General features: G+C 46.0%; 1 protein-coding gene and 1 long non-coding RNA gene across 4 annotated transcripts in view; one reads left to right on the top strand and one right to left on the bottom strand.

The window, feature by feature from the left end:
* The window catches only part of PEBP4 (phosphatidylethanolamine binding protein 4), a 232432-nt gene that overhangs the window by 116000 nt on the left and 97701 nt on the right, over nucleotides 1-18731 (top strand). The window lies entirely within an intron of this gene.
* On the bottom strand, nucleotides 6439-7957 carry LOC131834107 (uncharacterized). The gene is made up of 3 exons (XR_009354752.1): nucleotides 7806-7957; nucleotides 7467-7620; nucleotides 6439-6769 (listed from the first exon to the last, which is right to left on the bottom strand). It is a non-coding gene; the product is annotated as an uncharacterized LOC131834107 (long non-coding RNA).

Raw genomic sequence — 18731 nt, forward strand, 5'->3', positions numbered from 1 at the left:
ATGGCCCTCACCTTGATTCAGCATCCAGGCTCTTCAGGCTTCCCAGACAACTCAGGAGTGGCCCTTGTCAGAAGCTAAAGTCATTGCTTAAGAGTGTTTCTGATAAACACGTTATGTTTGAGGGCAAAGCTAGGGAAAGAGGAAGGCCGCCATTCAGCCACAAAATATCCACTCGAGACCAGGCCCAACCAGGCCCATTTTTTTTTTCCCTCTTTTCCAGATGGTTCTGTTCATGGATTGACCATACAGCAGGTCATTGAGAACTCAGGTGTGCCCCAGGCTCCCCTGGGCTTTATTTCTCTTGTTTTAATTCCTGCCATTAAGAAACGTTTTTAGCAAAGCATGTGCCTGACACTTAGATGGGGCCACTAGTTGCCTAGGAAACTGTCCATTCTACACATGTTCCCCTTCCTGGCATCATTTGGATCCAGCTGCCTCGATTGGCCTTCTCCCTTGGTCCTACTCTGACCCACTCCCCCACTATTATTATGCCAGCCGAGTAGCTCTTAACGAGGACTGGCTGTTTAATTTGTGGGGCCCAGGGCAGAACGAAATCATAGGACCCCTAGACGAAAAATCACTGAGAATTTCAAGATGGCAGCAACAGAGTATTAAAGCAAGCACTGCCCGTCTAAGGGCCACACGGGTTCTGGGCCCTACACGCACTGGCTGTGACTCTTAGGGCTGTTGCCATCCTGGCTGGTGACAGAGGCAAGCTCTTTCTGCTTTATCGGCCTAACTTTGCAAAGCTCCACAGGCTCAACCCTGAGATTTTTGAAGCCCCCCTTGTGGAACTTTACTTGCATGGGCTCATAATTATAGGAATCAAGAAATGACTTTTTGTTAACCATTTTTACTCTTTTTGGAACATACGCATAATATTTCTTACGTCCTTCAGAATTGGCACCTTGGGTCAAAATGAACCACTGTCCGCCCGGCTGGGAATGCCAGCCACTCTGGCCACAGTATCCAGAGACTTCTAATGGCCCTATTCTCCTCTCTGCTATCAGGCCTTAAGGATCTGGTCCCAAAAGTCACTATCTACCCAAAGAGCCACTGTGAATTGATAGCCCACGGGTTTGTCCAAAACCTTTATGTTTTGTTTATGTTTTCAGACCTGTCTCACCTCTTGAGTAATGACGTAGATGAGTTTCCGGCTCACTGTGTAGGTTGGCACTTCCTCCTATCTCTACGAGCTGCTTCTTTTTCAAGTATCAAGGGTTGCCTCCTGGGGTGCCTGGGTGTCTCAGTCCGTTAAGTCCGACTCTTGACTTCGGCTGATAGCAGGATTGTGAGATCGAGCCCCATGTGGCACACTGGGTGTAGAGCCTGCTTAGGATTCTCTCTGACCCTCGGGGCGCCTGGGTAGCTCAGTCAGTTAAGTGTCTGCCTTCGGCTCGGATCAAGATCCCAGGGGCCTGGGATCGAGCCCCGCTTCTGTCTCCCTGCTCCGTGGGGAGCCTGCTCTCCCTCTCCTCCCTCTCCTGTTCTCTCTCACTACCTGTCTCTTTCTCTCTCTCTCTCTCAAATAAAATCTTAAAAAAAAAAAAGTTCTGTCTGTCCCTCACCTTCTGCCCCTACCCTACACCCCATCCCCAAGCGTGCTCTCTCTCACCAAAAACAACAACAATAACACCAGAGCTCCCTCTAATCCTGCCTTCCAGGATTTGATGACCAAGACTGTGTTTTAACGTTCGTACTCTTAGTGACTTGAAATACTTTGATCGTGCCGCATCTCCTCCTGGCTTCATCCTGCCCCCTGCATTTGACTATTTTAGCCTTTCTGCAGCCCTGTGAAAGTGAAGACATTGCCTCCAAGCACACATGAGGGCTCTACACAAAGGCAGTGCATTAATTTATTCATATTTCCTTCCGGTTGAATCCAACCTTCTGTTGTCCTTCCAGGTCACAGCAGCCCCTTGGTGTCTGTAGGGAATGATCTGTAGCGACTGTGAGATCCTTTCCCGAGTTGTCTTCCCAGGAGTCCCCAGAATTCTTCCTGCCAGGGCCCAGCCTGGCTTCAGCCAGCCCAGGAGCTGGTCAGCCCGCATCTCTGCCCTCCCTCATTCATCGGGGCTAGCCTGGATCTAGCCCCATCATGTGACCATTTCACCTGCCAAAGGATTCCCTGATCACCCGATTACCTGGGAGTTTCATTGTAAACTTCCTCTCCCACAGGATTTACATAGAGGTGTAGAACAGAAGTCCTAGAACTGAGCCCCCAAAGAATGTAATCTGTAAGTGAATGGAGAGAGAGAGCATTTTGTTGCTTGTTTGTGGCTCTCTCTACGTTTATTCCTGTGAATGGCAAACTATTTGGCCCCAAAGGTCTTAATTTTGAAAATAGACTTGTCACAAGCTTTTGAAAGACTAAATACAGTTTCCTTTCCTGCCATTTTTTTTTTTTTTTAGCCCCTTAAAAAACTATAACAGATTAACAAAGCACTTAAGAGCCCCAGTTCTGGGATTGGAACTGGATTTGATTTTTGCCTTTGCCACTTACGAATCGTGTGCCTTGGGGCACATTAGCCAATTATCCTCGGTCTCAGTGTTTTCATCTTTAAAATGGAAATAATAATGCTGAGCTTGTCTGTTGACTCTAGAATTAAATGAAGCAAGAGATTTAAAATGGTTGGCGTATAATAAGGCTCAATTAATGGTAGCTATTATTTGCTTGTTAATCTTTTATTACTAATTGCATCAGTCTGTGTATATATCTAGGGTTAACTTTTTATGGACAGGCCACTTTTTATTTGCTTAAAGGTGAAGTCCTTGGCTATTAGTACCACTAGTTAGATATTTCACTCACACATTCAGAATACATATTTATGGTCGGCCTCATAGATTTAGAGGACACTAAGAGCCCGCCACCATGCCCTGACCGGGGAGGGGGGGGGCTCACAAGGAGGTAGTAGAAGCAAACACACCAGCAATCAATATGATTTAATTCATCTTTTACACAGACCTTCTCTCAAGGAACAGATTCATGTTCTCTCCCCTTAAGTCTTTAGCTGAAGGAGAAAATGTGGATTTTCCTAAGTCTAGAATCTTCTGAATAGGCAGGAATAGTTCAACACCCTCCCCTTTTCCAATTTCTAAATAGGAGAACCCAGGTTTTGGGGGGAACCCGTCCAGCCAACAGTGCCACATTTTCATTCATGCTTACGTATTTCAAAAATTCTTAGGTAAAGGCCCATCCGTGTCTATGATTCAGTGAGTCTGGTTTTAAAGCAGCTCTAGAACTTTCCAACCAGTTTAAAGAGCAACAAAATGCTCTCTTTCCCAGTTTAAAGGGAAAACCTACTCAGTACCTGAGAATTGTTTTGCACTGTGATCATCATCAGAGGATGTTTCCCTGATTCTCCACCTGAGCTTTTCCAGGATCTTTTAAAAATCATTTAATGGGCTTCAAGAAAAGAATAGAGTCCACACACACACACACACACACACACACACACACACACACACAGTTTTCCCCAACAAATGTCTTCTTTGCAGCTGACCAGTCCTGTTCTGTGGGTTTCTTTCAAATCAAAACACTTCCTTGAAATTGGAAGAAGCCCTAGAAATCACATGGCTGTGTTCCCTTCCTTGTTTCTCCATCAAATTCACTTCTAAAAACTCCACAGTGCCTTCTTCCTTGGCCATTCCCATGGGGGCTCAGGCAAGGGCAAGAGGTGAGACTATTCTTTAGTTCCAGAGGATGAATCTGGACACTTGGCGCTGAGCCGCACTCATGGACAAGCTGGGTGGTGGGAAGGCAGGCACCAGAACAAAGACCCCCAAGGTTGTTGTATTCGTTGTGATGCCTTAACATCCCCCAAAGAGAAGGATCCTTCACACACTGTGCTTACAAATCAGAGTGCTTGGAACCCGCAAGTGTTTGTTTGGGGGCTTTTAATGGCGCCCATGTTTCACAGTCCACATCTCAGTTGCCTTTTATACTTCTAACCCTGCAGCAGACAAATTCTTAATATTTTGCAGGACCCCCTCATTCTCCTAACAGCCCTTTCAACCAGAGATTGTGATGAACCCCTCCCATTTTGTTTGTGGAGAGAGGCCCAGACAGAGCCAGTCGCCCACCTCGCAACCTCTACCTCCCACCAGCCCTTTGTGATTCCCCAGCATTTCTTCTAGACCTGGACCCACTCTCGCTCCTTGGAGCAGGACATGCCTGGCCCTTCTACAATGTCTCGGTCTCTTCCTCAGGGCCCCACTTCTTCCCAGCTCCTACTCTTTGGGTAGCCCAACCAGAGGCCCACCCGTCTCCACTGGGGCCAGATCCCCCAGTGGCCACCACCAGCTCCAAAAGGCTGAGCCACCAGCCCAGCCACTCACCCCCATCTGGCTGGGCTTGGTCACCCCAAACAAGTGTGAAAATGCCACCTTTGCAGGCCGAAATCCGAAAGAAATTGGAAACCTGCTGTTAGCTTCATTCCCACTCTCTTCTCATGTTTGCTGTTATTTTTTAACACTTTTTTTTTTCTCATAAAAGCACTATCCTCTTCCCCAGAGCTTGCCTGTAGCGAAGGCATGGTCTGTACAACTGTAATTATTTCAGAGAACAGATGGAGTGAGGAGCAGAAAGTCTGTTAATAGTAATAGAAATGCTACATGTTAACCTGGACAGCACATGATGACAGTCCCATGACTACCCGTTCTGTTCCCACCAGCTGGGCCACCAAAGTAGGAATGAGATATTCACAAACACAGCCATCAGCCACGTAGCCACCTAAAGTTAGAACTCAAATTCCTTCACACTAGGGGCCTTGGCGACTGCTTAGGCCGAGAGCAGAGGAGGCCAAGCCACAGCCCGGCGCCAGGCCTGGCAGAATGGCCCCAGCTCTGTTTCCGCTGCCAAGGCTTCCTAGGTCAGCTGAGGCCCAGGCCTGGCTTTTAGGCAAATGCTGCCTTCGCCGACCCTAGCCAGGAGCCGATCCAGCCGGCTCTTGGGAGGAAGCATCAGGTCTGGCTCAGCTGATCTGACGTCCTGGTGGGTATGGGTGCGTGAGAGGCCTGGCTCCGGAACCAGAGAGATCAGCTTCCCCAGGCTGAGGCTGGGAGACAAAGGTGAAAGCTCCACAGGAAGTGACACCGTGTCAGGGCCAGTACAAAGGGCTTATGGAGAAATCTTTTCAGAAATCTTTTCCTCCTTCTAGCTCATGAAGAATAAACAGTGTCCCACCCTGGCACAGGAAATGGGTCCATGTATTTCAACAAATCTTTCTTGACCACCTACTATTTGCAAGAATCTATGCTAAACACTTCAGGAACAACCAAAACACACTAGTCCCTAGCTTCGAGTAAATCCTAATCTAGTAAGAGGGGCCAAGAGAAGCCCGCCTAGAGCCAGCTCCATAGCGGACCGTGATAAACGTCCCTCACAAAGGTACAAACAAAATGGTCCTGGAGTTCAGACACTATAAGGACATCTTGTCTGGTTCAAGGGGCTCAGAAGAAGTCTTCCTAGAGGAGATGGGTAGCACTTGAGAAGTGTCTTGAAGAATGGGAAGGATTTTCTGATAGGCAGAGAGACCAATGTAAATAAAGACACCGGAGCTGGGAAGCAAGAGCAAGAGGCACAGGGCATCCCCAGGCTTCATGGGCACATGTGGTGCTGTGGTGGGCTGGGCCAGGCAGGTGACTCGAGAGCAAGCTATAGAAGGCCTCAAGCGCCAGGTTACACGCTTCATATTGAAGTCACGAATCTGTGACAGTTCCTTAGATTATCGCTCGGTCCTGTGCTGGCCAGAGCCAATTCCAGGCTGCTCTTTCCAACTCTGCGTTCTGTGGCCTCCCGTCGGTAACCGGGATGCTTGGATGGACTGCGGTGGGAATATTTACCCACGGAAATGTGGGAGCATTACCAACCAAGCTTTGTTTTCAGTTGTTAGTTTTCCCGACAACTGGTTTACCAAGTCAGTCGCAAATGAGTAGCGGGGTAAGAAGGCCAGTGAGGAGACTGTTGAAATATTAGAGGCAGGAGCAAGTCTAGACGTACTCTCGGGTGCCAGAGAGAATGGGGAGAGGGGAGGGGAGGGGAGGGTCTCGAGAGACCCTAAACTTGGGAATCAAAAAGAACTGGGCATGGCTGAAGAGGGAAGAGCCAAAAGATGATTCACGGTTTGAATTTGGTGGCTGACAAAATGACAGTCCATTCACAGAAATAGGGTTAGGGTTAGGGTTAGGGTGAGCTGGTTAGCGGTGTAGACGTGAGTGTAGCTTTGGAGGTGGGAATACCCACCTGACAACTGATTAGATTGAAGAAATGATCCACACTCCTCGCCGATTTGAGCTCTGCTTTCCCATTCCCTTCCTTCCGCCCCTCCTCCCTCCCATGCCATGTGGATTCTACCTCAATTCATCACTCGATATGCTGTGATTTCTCTGCCTGCTTGGCTGCTTGTAAGACGTTGAAATTTAAAGAAGTCCCTCAGCTTTATTAAGACGGAAGAGTTGCAGTAGATCAGAGCACAGGCTTTGGCAGGTGGAGAGAGTACGGTGAACCCACGAGGACTTGAACCCACCGCTCGGCCGCCGGTGCCCCTGTGGCACACAGCCAGAATCCTGGGAGCCAGGAGAATTTCCCTCCCCCAGCCATCTTGAGCAGGCAGATGCTGTGGAGGGACCGTCATCCCCAGAGGACTGGGCAGCGCAGTGGCAGAAGGCATTGATTCAGAAAGGCTGGGACATGTTGCCAACAAGTACATCTTTGTAGTATGTGTGTTCTAGATTGTACGAGTGTCCAGAGACCTGGGCAGGGAGGCATCTGCAACACGCAGTAAATACCGTCTTGGTATAGATAGGAATCAACCCTGAATCTGTTCCTCTGCCTTCTGACGTGTGTCTGCCCTTCTATGAAGGGAGGAGAGGGTATAACTGAGAGACCAGGGCCATGGTTTTGCATCCCAGAGAAGCCATTCACTTGTTTGAAGTGCCTGGCATTTCTTGATCCCTCGGCATGTGTAGGACACTATTCTGAGCCGTTTATTAGCTTGCTCAATGTGTGTAACAATCCAAGAGAAAAGAACTATTATTATTACTCTTTCTGCTTTATCGATAATGAACTTGAGGCCCAGAGAGTTGAGGCAACATGCCCAGGGTTACACAACGACCAAGTAGGATTCACATCACTGAAGTATATTGCCTCAGACAGATCCTTGAATCCTTTTGAGCCTTGGGTTTCTTGTGTTTTGTTTTGTTTTGTTTTGTTTTTCCAATGGTAGACTCAGAATGCTAATCTCTAGAGAAGTTTCACCTGCAGTGGTCCCACTTCCAGTAATGTGATTCTGTTCACACCAAATTATGGTCTTGGCTGACTGGGACCCAAGTCCCCTGCAACCTCTGGCCCCAGCACTCAGCCCTTGCCCAATCATCCTTTATTCCTCCTTCCCAACCCCCACCCCCAGCAGGAAGCCTTTCCCTCACCCTGGCCCCATTTTACATGGAAGTATTTTGTCCCTCACCTGTGTTCCCATAGCCGGCGTGTCACAATGTGCTGTAGTTTGTTTACATGTCTGTCTCCTTGTCACTTTGTGAACCATTCAAGGGCATCTTTGTACAGACAGTGTAGGATGTAGATCCAGGCAGCTGAACCAGTTGAAGGAAAGGACCTTTAGCCTGAACAAGAGGTATTTGTGAAGCTGCGATCACTGCCTTCAAAGGTCTGAAATGCTGCCATGTGCAAGGACAGGACTCGTTCCGTGCAGTTCTCGGAGAAAGAACAGGATCAAGCATGAGTCTTAAGAGACAACTTGGGGGCCCCATGAGACATAGCCCTCTCTGACAAGCTGAGCTGTACTTACATGAGTCACATCCCCAGAGAGTGAGGGACCCCCATCCCCGGGAGCACCACGTTGATGCTGGGCGGTTGCTGGCTACGTTTGCTGTAAGGGAAACTCTGCCGCCATTGCCTCCCAATAGTTCAAGGTTCTGGAATCAGTCCCATTCCCATCTCCAGGGCCGTGGAGAGAGTGAGAGTTAGAGAGAAGGAGTGCTGCATCTGTGCATGCCCCAGTGACCCCCAGAGTAGATTAGAGATGCCAAGCAGCTCTGTCTCGCTGGTTCCAGGCAGCTGGAGATGGGCCTTTTGGAGGAAGTCTTCTGCCTGCCAAGGTAACTGCTACACCAGGATCCACACGGAGCAAACACTGAGGCCGTTTGTTCACAGTAACAAAACCTGACCCAGGGACCTTGCTTCGCAGTCTTAAAAACACTTTCATGTTTTGAACTCACTTTATTTCTAGAATACCCCCGTTGCACAACACATATATTATTGCCGTTTTGCAGGTTAATAAATTGCACGTGGGTAAGAGTGAATAACTTGCTCTAAACACATACGTGGAACAGCTACGGCTAGAACCCAGGTCCTGTGTCATTAACCTGAGTTATCGCACACAACATCCAGATGACTTTCTGAAGATCCGCCGCTGACACTCTTAAAACCAACATAGAAAACAGATGTGTGTGTCAGGTAGGAATGTGTTTGCGTCCAAGGAAAAAAATTCCGTACCACAGGAACTTAGTGGGTATATTTATTTCATGCAACACGTTGAGGGGCTGGCAGTCCCAGGCAGATTCGACAGCTCAAGGATCCAGATTCTTTCCATTTTTGTTTCACCATCCTTACCATACAGGACTTTAGCCTCATGCTTGTCCCCTCTTTGTCACAGGATGGCTGCTACCCATCCAACATCACATCCACATTCCAGGCGGGAAGGAAGGGGAATGGGTGGAGACCAAAGGTGACAAGGGTTTTCTTCTAGTGAGCCTGTGCCTTTTATTCAGGAAGATATCCCTTCCCAAGGACTTTCTCTTATGCCTTCTTGGTCAGAACATAACCCCCACTTGGTGAAACAAACACTGGGAAGTCCAGTGTTGTAGCTTTCCAGCCTCTACAGAAGAGGAAGGCAGGCAGGGACAGCTGATCCATACTGAAGACACAACATCTTTTCCAAATGGTGTCAAAGCATGACACGAGCCCCAGTTCCCAGGCTGAGGTGCCTCTGTGCACAAAGCTCAGGAAGTGTCTTTGTCAGCAGCAATGGAGAGAAAGCTTGTCCCTCTGGACTCCAGCATGAAATGTGATCCAGTCCTGAGGGATGAAAGGCTTTAGGCTCAAGGGGCAACACCCAGACTGCATCCTGGCGGGGCCATCAGCCCTGGTGAGGAACAGCTGTTACACTCAGCCTCCCCCAGGAAGAAGGCTCTTAACTAGATTTCCCATACAGAACTTTGTGGGGGAGGTTCAAACACAACCAACCCACCATGGGCTAAATTTGTATTCCAACCAACATCATAATGAATAGTGGGAGCAGAGGGTGACTGGTGTTTGTGACTTCAGCTTCTCCATTTGGTGCCTGAGCCCCTTAATCTGCGGGGTCCCGGGCACAAGGGACTCCAGCAGGTCGGGGGTAGCTGTCCTCTTTATTTAGGGGGCACACACTCTTCTCTGAGAGTGCACTAAAGTAAGAGACCAGAAGCCAGGCTTTTAGTCAGTGGCAGATTTGGTCAGGGACACCAGACTTGAGGGCTGGAGTTCTTGCCCCTAACTCTACTGTAGTGTCACTTGGGAAACTTCCACATCGACGCCAGTGCCTCGGCCCCACTCCAGACCCCTTAGGTCAAGAGTCCAGCCTTGGTTGGTAGCTTGAAAAGCTCCCCTAGTGATTCTACTCTTCCCTCGGGTAAGAAATCCTGCCTTGGAGAATATGGCCCTCCACTCAACTTGACCGTGAAACTTCATCGTATCAGGTCAGCTCAATCTCCTGTTCAAGGACAAGTGAGTGCTATAGGCAGCTAGCCACATCCATAATCATATCTGGGAATGAGGAAGATGCAGTGCTGCTTGGTCCCCAGTATGCTGTAGGCTCCTGTGGGTTTGCTAGATATCTGAGTCAAGGAGTTAAAGGCCCTGCTCTAAGATGTACCTGGGATTTGTTTTAATCAGGTGTGGTAAGGCATGGAAATGATGGTCATGAGGGAAGGAGTTTGTACTCAAGGATCCCTACAGACAGGAGTCAGCACATCACAGAAGTGTGCCTGGTTCTCGCATTATTCGCGCAAGCGTCCAGCTCCCCATTAGACCACTATCTCCTCAGAGGCAGAGGCCATGTCTCTCTTACCTGTTATCCTCTGCCCCTCTCATGGTACTTAGTACATAAATGATTAGTCAGTGGTTTCCAAATGAATGAATGAATGAATGAACCAACCAACCAACCAACCAACCAACGAACCATTGAACCATCTAGGCCAGGTACAATATTTGTTTCATTTCTTCATTCAAAAACATCTATTGCCTGTCTTCTATGCACCACATGCTGTAATCAACAGGGTATATAATGGTGAGCAGAAGCAGACACCATTCCTGCTGCCAGGGAGGGTAGAATCTGGTGGGGGACGCACACATAAATCAAAACTCATGCCAATGAATGGATTATTGACTGTAAGCTGAGATGAAATGTGTGAGGGGAAGAAACGTGAGCGTGTTTAACAAAGGACCTTAACGTGGGACGGGGGGGACAGGGGACCCTTCTCTAGAGAAGTCACCCTGAACTGAGCTCTGAAGAATGACTCGTTCACTGGATTGAAGGGGGTGGGCTGGAGTAAGGAACCTTCCAGACAGGGAGCAGGGCAGACCCTAGCAATGGGAAGGCCTGTAAGTGCAAGGGACACGTGCACACAGTGACAAGGAGAGGTGGGCAGGGGGCAGATTATTCAAGGCCTTAGAGAACACCGTGAGGAGGCATGGAAAGCCAGTGAAGGATTTTAAACACCAGGATAACATGATCTTACTTGTGTTTTGAAAAGATATTCTGGATCCAGGTGGAAAATTGATTAGGGAGTCAGAGTAAATATGAAGAAACAAGTCAGGAGGCTGTTAAAATAGACAAAACGAAAGATGATGGCATCCAGGGTGGACGTGGCAGGCGCGGCGGGGCGTGGGAATTGGCGGACTTGAGAGACGCTTGGGAGGCAGAATTGACAAGACTGCTGTGGACTGGAACTTGACTCCTGGGCTTCTGGTTTACAAGAGCAGATGGGGCTGCCTTCATTCATGGAAACAGAATACTGTTGCTGGGCAGGACTAACATGAGGTGTTCCTCTCCTTTCCATGGGGAGAGAAGAAGTGGGTTGTGGGGCACAGGCTCTGGAGCTCAGAAGAGAGCCGGGGGCAGGAGGATAAAGGTGCCTGTCCTTGGAGGCTCCTGAGAAGGCAGGAGGAGTAACATGAAGAGAGCCTAGGCTCCAGCCATGAGCAAAACCAGCCATGAGAGAATGGCACAGAGCAAGTTAAAAAGTCAATGGGATGAAAGTACAGCACAGGGAATACAGTCACCACTGTCGTAATGGCGCTGTATGGGGACAGATGGTGACAACACTTCCCGTGGCAAACACTGAGTAACGTATAGAACTGTTGAATCACTATGTTGTATACCTGAAAACTACAGCTCTGTGTGTCAACTACACTTCGATATTTTTTTTATAAAGAGTAAACGGAGGCGCCTGGGTGACTCCATTGGTTAAGCGTCTGCCTTTCAGCTCAGGTTAGGATCTCAGGGTCCTGGAATCGAGCCCCGCCTCAGGCTCCTTGCTCAGCAGGAAGCCTGCTTCTACCTCTCCCTCTGCCTGCTACCCTCCCTGCTTGTGCTTTGTCTGCCAAACAAAATAAATAAAATTAAAAAAAATAGGAAGAGTAAACAGGAAGTAAGGAAAAGGAGATGGTGTGTGCAGTTTACCTGTGAAGCTGGGAGCAGGCAAGTGCAGGGGGTCTAGCCGGTGGACAGGGAGGGGGGGACCATCCCCCGTGGTCAGGAGGCCCCCTGAGGTCAAAGACTAGTCCTGAGAGTTGAAGAAGCAAGCTGAACAGAGAGGAGATTGTGGCCAGAGTTCGTGCAAATTTTGGAGGTGGAGCAGTTTCAGATGACAAAGGTCGGGGTGTGACTGTTGACGGTTGAGGCAGAGAAAGAGAAGATGGCCTGAGAGGTTGGGGTACAGGCACCAGAGCGGCCCATGGTGCCGGATGGGTATCCCACACGTGTGCCAAAGTCACTGGGACGATGGCAGGAAGGAAGAAGAAGAAGAAGAAGACTGAGCAAGTGCAACCGTGAGATCTTAGGGGACAGCAAACAGACCAGAGAGAGGACATAGGATTGCATGGCCTGAGCCACAAAGAAAAACATGGTGACAGGGAACAATGCCACCTCCTGGCCTGCTGACCTTGGGGTTTGTGGGGCAGGAGAGAATACACACAAGCTCTGGGGAGTGCTCAAGGGATGGGGCCCTTCAAGGGAGATCCAGGCAAAGGAAGAGAAGTAGAGCGATTCCTAGAGAAACAGAGGACGGAGGGGAGATGCGTGTTCCTCAGTGGCATTTCTGCAGGGCAGAGTGGATGTGTCTGGAGGTGGAGGGGGAATGAGGACAGGCTCTGAGGCAACAAACAGAGCATTTGGGGCCTGAGAGGGCGGCGGAGGACCAGCGACTGCGAAAGAGGTTAGTGGAGGAGGCTTTGGCTGAAACAAACCAGGGTGGGAGGCAGGGGAGTTTGGGGGCTAAGTTTCTCTGAGGGTAGCCAGTGGGACAGTGGACAGAAGACTTGGCTCACTAGGCCTGGGGGAGTCAATGTCACTTGGTGCTTTCTGCCCACCTGGTCTGTGGTGGCTACCCGTGAGGCTGACATTTCGCTGCAGAAGAGTCAGTGTCACGGTGAACCGCAGTAAGTAGACAGCATCACAGACAGACGGTAGCTGCCGGCAGAACTCAGAGGTTCAAGGACAAGGGCGGTCTGGCTCCGACAAGCCTTCAGAGCAGACTTCAAAATTAATAGCCTCCTCTTCCCACTTTCCCTCCTTTTTTTCCCCACTCTCTCCACTGTGCCCATTGCCCCAACCTCCAGCTGGGACACACCTATTAAAATTCCTTCTGGAATAATAAGAAGAAAAGTTAAACAGGGACAAAGATTTACACACACATTTCACCAAAGATTTATGAGTAATCAGTGAGAGCATGAAAAGATGCTCAGCGTCACTGGTCATTAGGGAAACATAAATCATAAACACGGCAAGAGGCTACTTGGTACCTACTCGAATGGCCACAGTCTAAAAGCTAGACGGTAACAAGTGTTGGGGGGAAGTGGACAAATTGGATCCCTCATGCACTGCTGGTGGGGTTGAACAATGGTATGGCCACTTTGGAAAACATTTGGGCAATTTTTAAAAATGCTAACCACAAATTTACTAGATGACCAAAAACAAACAAACAAAATTTACTGTATGACCTTGAAATTCCACTTCAGATATTTTCCCAAGACAATTGAAAACAAATATCCAGACAAAGACTTGTAGCAAAAGTCCATAACAGCGGGCTTCCTAATAGCCCAAAATCAGGAGAACCCAAATGTCCACCAACTGGACAAATGAAATGCATACCAATATCCATACAATGGAATGCTATTTGGCAACAAAAAGGGCTAAAGCAACAACATAGTTGAACCTCAAAAACGTTATGCTGAGTGCAAGAAGCCAGGCACAAAAGACCACATATTATACAATTCCATTTACACGAAATGTTCCGAAAAGGCAAAAAAGGAGATTATTGAGACAGAAAGTAGATTAGTGGTTGCTTGGAGCTGGTTGGAGAGAACAGGGAGTAACTGTAAATGGCACAAGGTTTCTTTTTGGGGTGATAAAAATGTTCTAAATTTAAATTGTGATGGTTGCACAGCTCTGTTAATTTACTAGAAATTGTTGGAATGTATGCCTAAAAGGAGTGAAGTTTGTACTATGGAAATTAGACTTCAGTATAGCTGCTTTAAAAAATTTACCTGGACAAGTCCAGATCTAACTCTGTGTTCATGTTGTCACCATCGTCTGGATGTACTGTGATTTGTTTTGTTTTGTTTCATTTTAAGATTTTATTGATTGATTTGTTAGAGAGAGAGAGACAGAGAGAGAGAGAGAGAGCACAAGCAGAGGGAGCGGCAGGGAGAGAGAGAGGGAGGAAAAAGCTCCCGCGGAGCAAGGGGCCCTACGAGGGCCTTGATCCCAGATCCCAGGACCCTGGAATCATGACCAGAGCCAAAAAGCAGACACTTAACCGACTGAGCCCCCAGGCATCCCAGCACCGTGATTTGTTAACACGGGTTCCCGCGTCTTGCTCACACCCTGTGCTGTGGAGCCCAAGCTCTCATCCCTCCACTGCCCTTCACCTAACTGCCCCCCCCCCACAAATAGAATGAGGATTCCCAGAGCTCTGCCTGCTGCAAAGGGACAAGGCCATCCCTCTTCACCTCTCAGCTAGCGAGAGAGAGACTGGAGGCTGCCATCTCCAAGATAATACTATGTGATTACTATACATTCTCTTTATTTTACTGTTTTAGTTGATTTTTAACAGGTCCCCTAGTTGACCCTCAAGCCATAGGACTTTGAACTGGGTAGGTCTGCTAATCCACAGATTTTTTTTCCCCCATCAATACAGTACATTACCTCAAATGTATTTTCTGTCGTCATTTTCTTCACTCCACTTTCTTTCCGCTGGCTTATGTTACTGTGAGAATACAGTATATAAAACACATAATGTATAAAATATGCATCCATCGGCTGTTTATGTCAGCAGTAAGACTTCTGGTCAACAGGAGGCTGCTAAGGTTTGGGGGAGTCCAATGTTATACATGGATACTCAACGGCTCAAGGGGGTCACCACCACCCCCCAGGTTTTTTCAAAGGTCCACTGTGTGTTCGCATGGCTCAAAAACCAAAATGGTAGAACAGGCATGTACAAGAGATGGCCGTCCCGTCTCTCCATCCCATCTTCCCCGTTACCACCCTGCTTGCATCCTCTACTGGCTTTTTCAAGTATCCTCCCAGAGTTGGTTTGAGCAAATACCAGCCCCTGGAAAGAAATCTCTTATTTTTCCTTTCTTCTATAAAAGTGAGCTCCTACATACACTGTTCCGCATCTTGCCTTTTTTCATGAGATTTGTTTTGGAGAGCTTTTCATATCAGATCTTAGAGAGCTTCGTTGTCTTTAACAGCTATCAAATATTCCGTCTTGAGTATGTATCAGTGTTTACCAACCAATACCCAACTGATGGACACTTGAGTTATTTCTGACTTGGGCTATTATTATTCATCTCTGTCTAGAGCTGAAATGAATACCTTCCATACAAATTGTTCTCATAAATGTCCAGGTATCTTTAGAAGGAAAAAAATCACAGAAATGGGGTCACGGAGCCTAGAGTTAGATTGCCCCCACTTTGCCTCCCCATGGCAATGCAGGAAGGTTCTGCACAGCCTCACCAGCCAAGCATGCACTCAGACTCTTGAGATTTGCAGGATGTTTGACAAAGACATTGATTCCGTCCTGTTCCTTCAAGTACAATTACTTTCTTTTTTTTTATTTTTAAACTTTGTTGTGGTTAAGAACATGAAATCTACCCTTTACCAGATTTTAAAGTATATAACACAGTATTACTAACTGCAGGCACAATGTTGCTCAGCAGATCTGTAGAACAAACTCAGCATGTGTAACTCAAACTCTGTACCCATTGGCCAGCTCCCCATAACCCTGGCAATCACTGTTTTCTGTTCTACTCATATGAGTTTGCCAATTTTAGATACCTCATATAAATTGAATCATACAATATTGGTCTTTGTGTGACTGTCCCATTTCAATTAGCGTAATGTCCTCATGGTTCATTCCTTTTGTTACAAATGACAGGAATTCCTTCTTTTAAGGGCTAAATAATACTCCTCTGTGTGTATAGACTACATTGTCTCTAGTCATTCATCCATTGATGGACATGTTGGGTTTTTTTCACATCTTGGCTATTGTGAAAAACGCTGGGATGAGCGCAGGAGTGCAGACATCTCTTGGAGGTCCCGATTTCAGTTCTTTTGGACCAATACCCAGTAGAGGGACTGTTGGCTTATTTAAGCAGGATTGATTTCATATGGTATCTAGACGCCTCAGAATCCCCTGAATGGATGTTGGAATCTGAAGGTAAGTAGACCATCTATCAGCTCATTTGCTAGAAAAAGCCAGAGAGGAGAAAGATGTAAGCCAAGATCCCCAGCCCACAGCACAACAAGCCTTCGTGAGTACCTATGGCGTACCTGGCATTTACTAGGTCGGTGTGATACCCTCAGTGAAGTGCAAAACGGTTTTGTCTGAGGCAAGGAGACATGTGGCAAGTGCAAAATCTCTGGAGACAAATTCATTGTTGAAAGTATTGATTACACGTTCTTCTCCTTAGGCTGTGCCGAGAGGATGGCCTGCCACGATCAGACATTAGTGTCATGTGTCCAGAGGCTGGCTCATCTCCTTCACTTCACCCTAGGCCAGCCTGTCTGCCCCAAGGACCAGCAGAGAACAAGCAGGGGCTTGGGTCAGACTTCAGGGGGTCTAGCTATGAGCCAAGCTCTTGAACAGCCTGTTTCTCAATTTGTCTGCTGAACATCAGCCCACCTCTGCTAAATATTTGCCAGGGAGTTTCTGTTGGCAGTTGGGGTCTTTGAAAGGGCCGAAAACCAGCTCCTGATTGCACTGAGAGAGAAGGCTAAAGACCATCGCCACAGAAGCCCTCTCTTTCCTGCTGAGTTTTAGAAGAGGTCTGCTGTGGGTTTGCTTAGCAGGGAGGTTGTCTAGGATAAACCTCAGGATGCAACCACCTCAGAGAGCACCGTGCAACAAGAACTCACCCACCAGTCTCCCAGTTCACCACTTACAGAAGCAGACGCCAGTGTGGGAGAGCTGCAGGTGGGGGCTGGGAGGGCAGTGAACGAGGGGAATGGAAAGAAAAAGAAGCCTGCTGTAAAGAATTCCTCTGAGCATTGTCTGACCAGGAGAAAAATGAGGGTTTGGGGACGTCTTAAAGAAGCTCTTTTAAAGTATAAATCCTTTTTTTTCCTATGTGTAAAAGCAGTGCATTTTATTCCACAAACATAGGAAAATGGAGAAAAGCACAAAGAAGAATATAGTTCATAATTACCCCATCACTTAGAGATGGTCAACATTACAGCTCTGATTTTCCTGGTCCTCTTTCTGTGGAAGGGTATATATTGGTATGATGTACATTTTTGGTTTTCTCCCCTGGTTAACAAAGACAATGAAATCATATCTTATATAAGATTTTGTAACCTATCCCTTGTTTCTACATACCTTAAAAAAAGTCTGGGGATAGACATAAAAAATACATATGTCAATTTCATAGGCATGATGGGATTTTGTTTTATAAAATTTGCATATCTTTGATTACTACTGAAATTGAATGTTCATATGTTTGTTGATCATTTATACTTCTTATATTACGAATTTATGTCTATTCATGTAGCTTATCTATTTTTCTATTGGGTTATTACTCTTTTTCTTATTGATTTAAAAAGTACTTTACATATTAAGGTTAACCCTCTATCATAGATCTTGTAAATATTTTCTCTCAGCATTATCTTCGAATTTTATTTTGCTTTCTTTTCTTTGTCATAAAAGTTTCAAAATTATATCTAGTTAAATATATCAATCTTTTCCTTCATGCCATTTACTGTTAACAGTTTGGTGTGTACTTTTCCAGACATTTTCTATGCATATGCAAATATATCTATAAATATATATATAGTTAGATATATAAAGTTGTCCTGCACATTTTAGATGGTATCGTTCACACTATTCAGCAGCTTATTTCACTTACTAGAGTATTTTAGATATTTTCCCATATTAAAATATAAAGATCTAATTCTAACAGAGTATTCCATTATATGAATTCACTAAATTTCATTAAATCACTTTTTTAAGATTTTTTTTCATTTTCATATGTAAGTCTGGAAATTTTTTGGCATATGAAAGAAATGGAGACTGAAGTTTATTCCACATGGTAGGCCAATTGTCTCAGTAACACTTAAAAAATCATCTGTCTTTTCCCTCCTTGTTTGAAATAACATTATTCTGTTATATTAAATATCCCATATTTCATGAGAACTTGATCATCTATTAAATACACATATGTTAAGAACATGGGTTTCTCTCTAGATTTTCTACTTTGCTTCCTCTAGTTACTTGTTATTTAACCAATGCCAAATCGTTTGAATTATTGTAGCTTTATAGTATGTTTTTAATATCTTCAAAATCAATACCATTTCCCTATTTTTCCATACTGCTTCGGCTAATTTATTTTTTTCTCCTATTCTGAGCTTTAGAATTATTCCATGAAATTCCCAAAGCATCTATTTAGGATTTTGAGTGGACTTGTGTTACATTAACTAATTAATTAAAGGATATCAACATATCTGTAAATGAATCTTTCAGTTTAAAAGCATAGAGTGTCTCCACGTCTATTCAAGTTTTCATTTACATCAGTTGTGTTTTTGCTTCTTTGTCTAAGTCTTGGATTTTTCATCAAGTCTATTCCTAGATACTTTATATTTTGTATTATAATTGAAAATGGGATTTTTAAAGTGTGTTTTTTGGCCATTATTAATAAGTACTGATATTGGGTGCATTTCATAACAGCTCACTTTACAATATTAGACTAGCTGTTTCCTGCTGAGTCTTTGGTTTTCTTATGTAGGCAGAGAAAAAATAATTAATTAATTAAAAGACAGAGAGAGGATGGTTTTATTTCTTTTACAGTATTTATACTTTGTTTCTTTTTACTTTCTAATTACTTTGGCTAGAACCTATTCTTGGGAGTATCAGTTACACAGTTTTTCCTTCTGGGATTCCACTGAAATTGCATGCAC

The sequence above is a fragment of the Mustela lutreola genome, chromosome 1 (assembly GCF_030435805.1).
Source record: "Mustela lutreola isolate mMusLut2 chromosome 1, mMusLut2.pri, whole genome shotgun sequence".
NCBI classification, from domain to species: Eukaryota; Metazoa; Chordata; class Mammalia; order Carnivora; family Mustelidae; genus Mustela; species Mustela lutreola.